Source organism: Pempheris klunzingeri, chromosome 20, assembly GCF_042242105.1.
Source record: "Pempheris klunzingeri isolate RE-2024b chromosome 20, fPemKlu1.hap1, whole genome shotgun sequence".
Lineage (NCBI taxonomy): Eukaryota > Metazoa > Chordata > Actinopteri > Acropomatiformes > Pempheridae > Pempheris > Pempheris klunzingeri.
This window is the reverse complement of record NC_092031.1, coordinates 12,450,671-12,456,670: the sequence shown is the minus strand read 5'-3', so window position 1 is coordinate 12,456,670 and position 6,000 is coordinate 12,450,671. Positions and strand designations below refer to the sequence as shown.

At 45.9% G+C, this 6,000-nt stretch overlaps 1 protein-coding gene across 1 annotated transcript in view; it reads left to right on the top strand.

Moving 5' to 3' along the window:
- Nucleotides 1-214: 214 nt before the first annotated feature.
- The window catches only part of capn15 (calpain 15), a 37,381-nt gene continuing 31,595 nt past the window's right edge, over nt 215-6,000 (top strand). The window contains exon 1 of the mRNA XM_070851869.1: nt 215-441. The gene's annotated coding sequence lies outside the window, so the exon portion shown is untranslated. The remainder of the gene's footprint in view (nt 442-6,000) is intronic.

Below are 6,000 nucleotides of genomic sequence, written 5' to 3'. Positions count from 1 at the left end.
AAATCCGTACCCGGATATCCTAGTTGCAAATGTCCCTGCTGATTATGGGAAATTGAGTTTTCTATCCTCGCATTCTTCAATGTATTTTACGTACGTTTACGTGCGCTCGCAAGCAGCAGATTACGTGGCTACGCATTTGGCGTACGCACGCTCTCTATTTGCTCCTTGGAGATTCCCCTTCCTTCCTGGGCTGTTTGAGGTAAACCTACGCGGTCGCATCAGTCTCGTTAATACCCGACGAAGTGAAAATAAACTGTACATGTACGTGTTTGTCACAAATGTCTGAAACACGCAGCGACAGCGGTGAGCGCGAAGCTAAAGCCTGGAGAGGTTACGGAGGCTAAAGTACACCCCGGGAACAACTTATCCTCTCGATGGCTGTGAAAAGTTAACGCACAGACGTCTGAAAAACAGGAATAATTCTCCTTAAACCGACTTGAGGTAAGAATAGCCGATTTGTGAGTGGACTTCACGAAGTGCACAGCTGTGGGGAAGCGACCGTAGCGTCGACCAAATGACTGAATAAGAGTGTCTTTGTTTACAAGGTCCCCGGCGTCCTCGGCTCTCGCTGTCTCAATGGGATTGTTGAGAGTTTTCATCTGGCTGCACTGTATAGCTAATGTTAGTGTTAGTGACAGGGCTCACAGGCTTACAGTTCGTCCACAAATAGCTTGATTATGTGACAGTGCTTCGTGTTTAACTGTGGTTTTACATGTCGGCTGTGGAGTTCCCGCTGCCTCACTGCACAGAACAGGGTAATGCATAATACAAACAACATGGACATTTTTTTCTCCCTCTGCATGTCTGTTTAGGGGCTTTAGGCAGGTCAGAGGGCAAGGTGGGTTAAATACACTTGTATGATACTACAGGAACTGACTTTTAACAGACACCTCAGCAGGGTGGGTGATAAGTGAGGTGAAGCATAGTTCCCTCATCCAGCTGAAGGCTTGGCTGTAGAATCCACCTCAAAATACCTCCTAGACTGATGTGCTGACATTATTTGGTTGAGAGTGAACTTGTAGAGTGTAGTCTAATCATTTGTTCCTGCAATGAGCATGTCCACAGGGGAGGGAAAAAAAACTTGTAACATTCAGGACATTTTGGGTTGTGTAGAAATGACATCTTACAATGTACCGTGAAATCAGCTCACATCCTCCCTCTCCCTTATTCCCCCTCTATGTCCCTGGAGTATAGAAATGAAATCCAATCTCTCTCTGGCACTGACTGTGTCAGCTGCTGAATCTCGGGGTGCTGACTTGCAGAGGGACAGGTGGCTCTTGGACAGGTGCACCCCTTAACAAAGGGCTGCAGTCCTCTGAGTTCTTGTCTGGTTTATGTGCTTTTTCTTTAAACATCAGTGTTGCTTTCGCTGTCTTGTGGCTACAATCTGTGCAAGCTGCTTTAGTAATTCAGTTATTTCTGCATCATTTAAGTACTACACAGTAATTGTGAGTGGGCTGTTACATGGTGAGGCTAAATTGAAAACACCAAAATGCAATTGCGCAACCTCCACTTGATTTTGGTCACTGAATGGAGCTTTATAACTAATACAAGTAAGCTGTTTGTGCTTAGCTTTCTGTATGACGCACACTTTCTTGACAACTCCAGAAATGCACTCTGTTTACTGGGGTTGGGCTAAAATCTGCATCCGCAACTGAGCAATGACACTCTCTGGAATTGGAAGTCAAGTTTACCCGACAAACCAGTCTCAGTCTCAACGCATTTACTGCAACAAAGGAACAGGAACGGGAACACACCCTTTGCAGCCACTGTGAACCTGGTTTAGCTTAGTTCCAGACAAATGATTGGCCAAGCTAACTGCTTTCAATCCAACAAAGAATGCACAGAAAAATATGTGATGCAAGCATTTTAAGGTTAGGCCTGGTTTGCTGGTGAACACTTTGAATTCAGAGAGAGAGAGAGAGAGATCAGAAAAGAGGTCAGCAAAGGGATATGAAGTGGAAGAGAGAGGAGAGGGAAAGTTTGAAGGCTTATCTCAGTAATGTGCAGGGACAGTTGAGCAATGATGAGTGTTGGAGTCACCGTAGTCTTCTATTTAACCCTCCACTACCTCCTTTGCCGCTGACCATTAAGGCTGAGGTTCTTTCACAAGGAACCAGTTGGGGGAAAAACATGGAGCAATTGAGACTATTAGACAGTTGTGTAATTGTGGCATGTGATATGCAAACTGTGTTTACCTAGAATGAACACGCCTCATCGTGCTCAGGCTTGTTCTGACATCCATCACCAGTCATTACTCTGGGATCCTACTCACATTAATGAGTGAGATCTCCACGACTCCGACTCTATTGAGGTTTATTTAAATCTCTTGAACGCAGCCTTCCAGTTTTTCCCCCCCCTGCTCGCAGGGCCAGTGCGCCTGCGCTCTGCTGACACTCCAGTAATCCGCTGTTAGGAGGAGATTGCATCCTCGTCCGCTGCGCTCAGGCTATCAGCGAGGGAGAATTGAAGCCAGTGGGAAAATAACGGGAGAATAAGAACATGCAGTGGGACCCTAACACACCCAAATGGATCCATTAGATTCCTTCGTTCTGGGATGGAGCAGCTTTACAGTATGAGCAGGCGACAGCGGGACTGGAGCGGGGACGTCTCCTAACATAAGACAACAAGGCTCAGCACCTACAGCCCAAACGCTGGGACCATGAGATTAACGCAGGCTGGGAAGGAGCCGGCGGAAGATGGTGAAAATTGCGGCTGAGTGCTCGATGCTGGACGAGACCTCCTCGGCTATTTCAACGTTTCCCAAGCGCGCATGTCGCCGCATGCACGACACTGTGCCTGGCCTCTGTACTGAAGCTGACCACCTTTTAAGACAACTAATCCAAATACTAATGGGCTAAATTTAAAGCCCACATTTGCTGCAGCTACCGGCGATTAATTATCATGTAACATTCAGTGAATCTGGAGACCTGAACTATGCATGTGAGCCCATGTGATCTCTGCGTTGGTTCCCCAATAGTCAGCTAATACTACGTGTAAACTAAAGCTCAAACAAACCACGTAACATCGCTTTCAGAGTTTTGCCTCAGGGGTTTACAAGCTACCAATACTCATCAAATGCATGCAAATGTGGTTTCTGCTCCCTGACAACCTTCTCTGGAAAAGCACGTTTCCTTCAGCTGCTTGGCCAGCAGAGACTTGCTATGAGCTGGTCCGCACAAATCTCAGCGCAAGTTGATGGACCAGACTGACCGGCCTCGGCGGTGGGATCAGACGGAAATAAAGCTGCATCTCTGACAGCGGAAACTAGGATCATCTCCCGTCCTTGCATTGGCAGAGCACCGCAGCCTGAAACGGAACAGTCCCCCTGGCTTATTTGGTCGGATGTTGCACAGCACTTGAAGCAGACTTGTAACTGCAACTGTTGGGAGTTTAAATAGCAGCTAATTTTTAAAACTCTCAAGTTAACACTTCCCCGCATTTGAGTTTTCTTCAGGTTAACTTCTGAAGCTCATGTGAGTCTTTTTTTTTTTTTTTTTTTGTGTTTTCTCCGAAAATTCTGCAGAACCCAGAAGTGGTTGAAAGCATGAGAAAACCCTCCCAGAGGGTTTCAAACACTGGGAGAAATGCAGCTGGGGCGTAAACTTCCACAGCAGCTGTTAGTCAGACTGGATGTCTGAAAGATGAGACTTCAATATTTGCATACTTGCAGTTTTGCCAACACCCTTCCCAGGAAATGCAATGCATCGATTTCCTCCAGTGGCCGCGTTGTAAATAACTCTGTGGATATATTTTTTTGTATGACTTTTACTCCGACTACGTACATGCCACCATTGATCACTGTCAGCTTTCTTTCTGGACCATGATGCTATTGTGGTATCCTGGATGCTTTGTTTCTCCACTTATTGAACCGTGCATTTTCCAGAGGTGCACTGTCTGGCTGCTGAGATGCTGAAAGACCATGATCACATTCACCTCAGTGCACACTTTTTTCCCGTCGTTTTTGCTGACTGACTGATTTTTCTGAGCATGTGCGAAGGAAAGAGGAACCAGGCATGAGACTGCACAGACTGCGGAGATGTGTCGCAAGGAACGCGGGAGGAATTATGAGTGGCACTGTGGAGGACATGGTGCAGAGTGTTACAAGCTTAAAGTCTACAAGAGAGAATTATGAGCCTTTGCTGTGAGGAAATTGTATTTTCTCCTCTCTAAGACCAACAGCTGAACTGGAATCAGCGCTCCATGCGTTATAATACTATTTGAGTTGAGCACTTCTTCCCTTGTGCACCCTGATCTGCATACTTGGCCACCTGCAAGTTACACTCATTTTTTTGAATATACATATCCTCGATTCCCTGATGTTGGTTTGTTTTTTTTGTTTTGTTTTTACTCTGGTGCCCTCAGACTATTCAAATAAGCTGTCAACAGACAGTTAACAGTAAGTACAAACACATGATAGGGGTTGCTGTTGTGGCCCAAACAACACCTTTGGTTTCTCTAAATAGAACTGTGGATCCCTTGTCAACTCTTGTGCTCTAGGGAAAAACAAAACAAAACAAACGGATCCCCCTATCCGAGCGCATTCACTCATTAATTTCCTATCGCTGTGGTGATGGGGAGCTCAGCCTCGTCTCTCACTGCAGAGACAGAGTCAGACCATGGCTTCCGCAGCACCCCGTACCCTTCGTCACCCCCTGTGGGATGGCTCAGGAACAGCCACAGCAGCCCAGTGTGGGGCACCACCTTCATCACACGCCAGCAGCAGCACCCGTTGCCTCATCGGGAGCGCAGGTAAGAGCCAACAATGTCTACCCAGCCGGGTGCCAACACATTTCTCAGTTGAGTGCACTTGGGGCACAGAGCGACGAGCTTGGCCGGTTGTCGGGGAAGTCGCTGGAGGAATGAAACATGAGCTCGTATTACACGGGAATCCTGCCATTCAAACCTGTGAGCGTAAGCGTACAGAGTGGCATTATTTTGAGGCTCCTGTGCTGATGCTAGCTTTGGCCTCAGTGTTTGGGTGATGTCCTCTTTGTGCTTTAAACTGACACTGCTCATCAGCATTGTTCATTTGGGAAACTTACTACTCTCTCTTTCACATGCTTTTAGAAATACTTACTGAGGATTCAATAACCTCACAGCGACGGATCAAATCCCCTGTTTCATCAAAGCTTATCTAATCAAAGCCTGCATTTTGATGTTTTTCTATGATGCACCCAAAATCTGGCTAAGCCGGATTTGTAAACCAAAATCCCACCCCGTTGGTTCCTCATAGCCTGGCTGTACAGTATGTGCCACACTTTGTGCAGGGCTGAGTGGATTGCCTGGCCAGATAGATTGACCTGACCTCTGTGAGCCCAATGAAAACCAGCCCAAGGGCAATTAGAAAATGAGTTTTGCTGTCATGTTTTTTTTTTTTTTATCAGGCTTGAAGATGAGTTTTGATTCAGTTTCATCAATTTGGAATTTATTAAAATGAGTGTGGATAAAACTGGTATTTTTACACTCGGGCAACACTCACATCTATTGTCCACCCACAGAAGAAATTTCCTTTTTGATTGCCTAAAATTGTTAGGGGACTTCAGACTGTAACTCCTATTAAGAGTTTCTCTTAGAACAAACTTCTTATTGAGCTGGCAGCAGCTGTTAAGCCGAGTGAGGTTTACATCTAGCAGAGCAAACTATTTGTGGAAAGAAAGATGCTATTCATATAGATTGATATGTCAGTATTGATTGCATGAAAAAGATATGTGCAGTTGCTGCATCTACAAGAAAACACTGTGCTGCATTAATCCATTGTTCCAGTCATTGCTTTCTGAATCACTGTCAGCATAGTGAAAGGACTATCAGCGGTGTGTAAGAGGCTCAGTTTGAATGTGCAGCTCATCCAGCAGTTTTGACTGACTTTCTTCCAAAAGATGATCTTCTCCACCACCCTCACACTTCAAAACTTGTTTAGAAGTGTTTCCAGTTTTCCCTCAGCTTTTTGGGTCATATCTCCCGGAACAAGACCAGGCAGTTGATATCGACCGCCTGTAG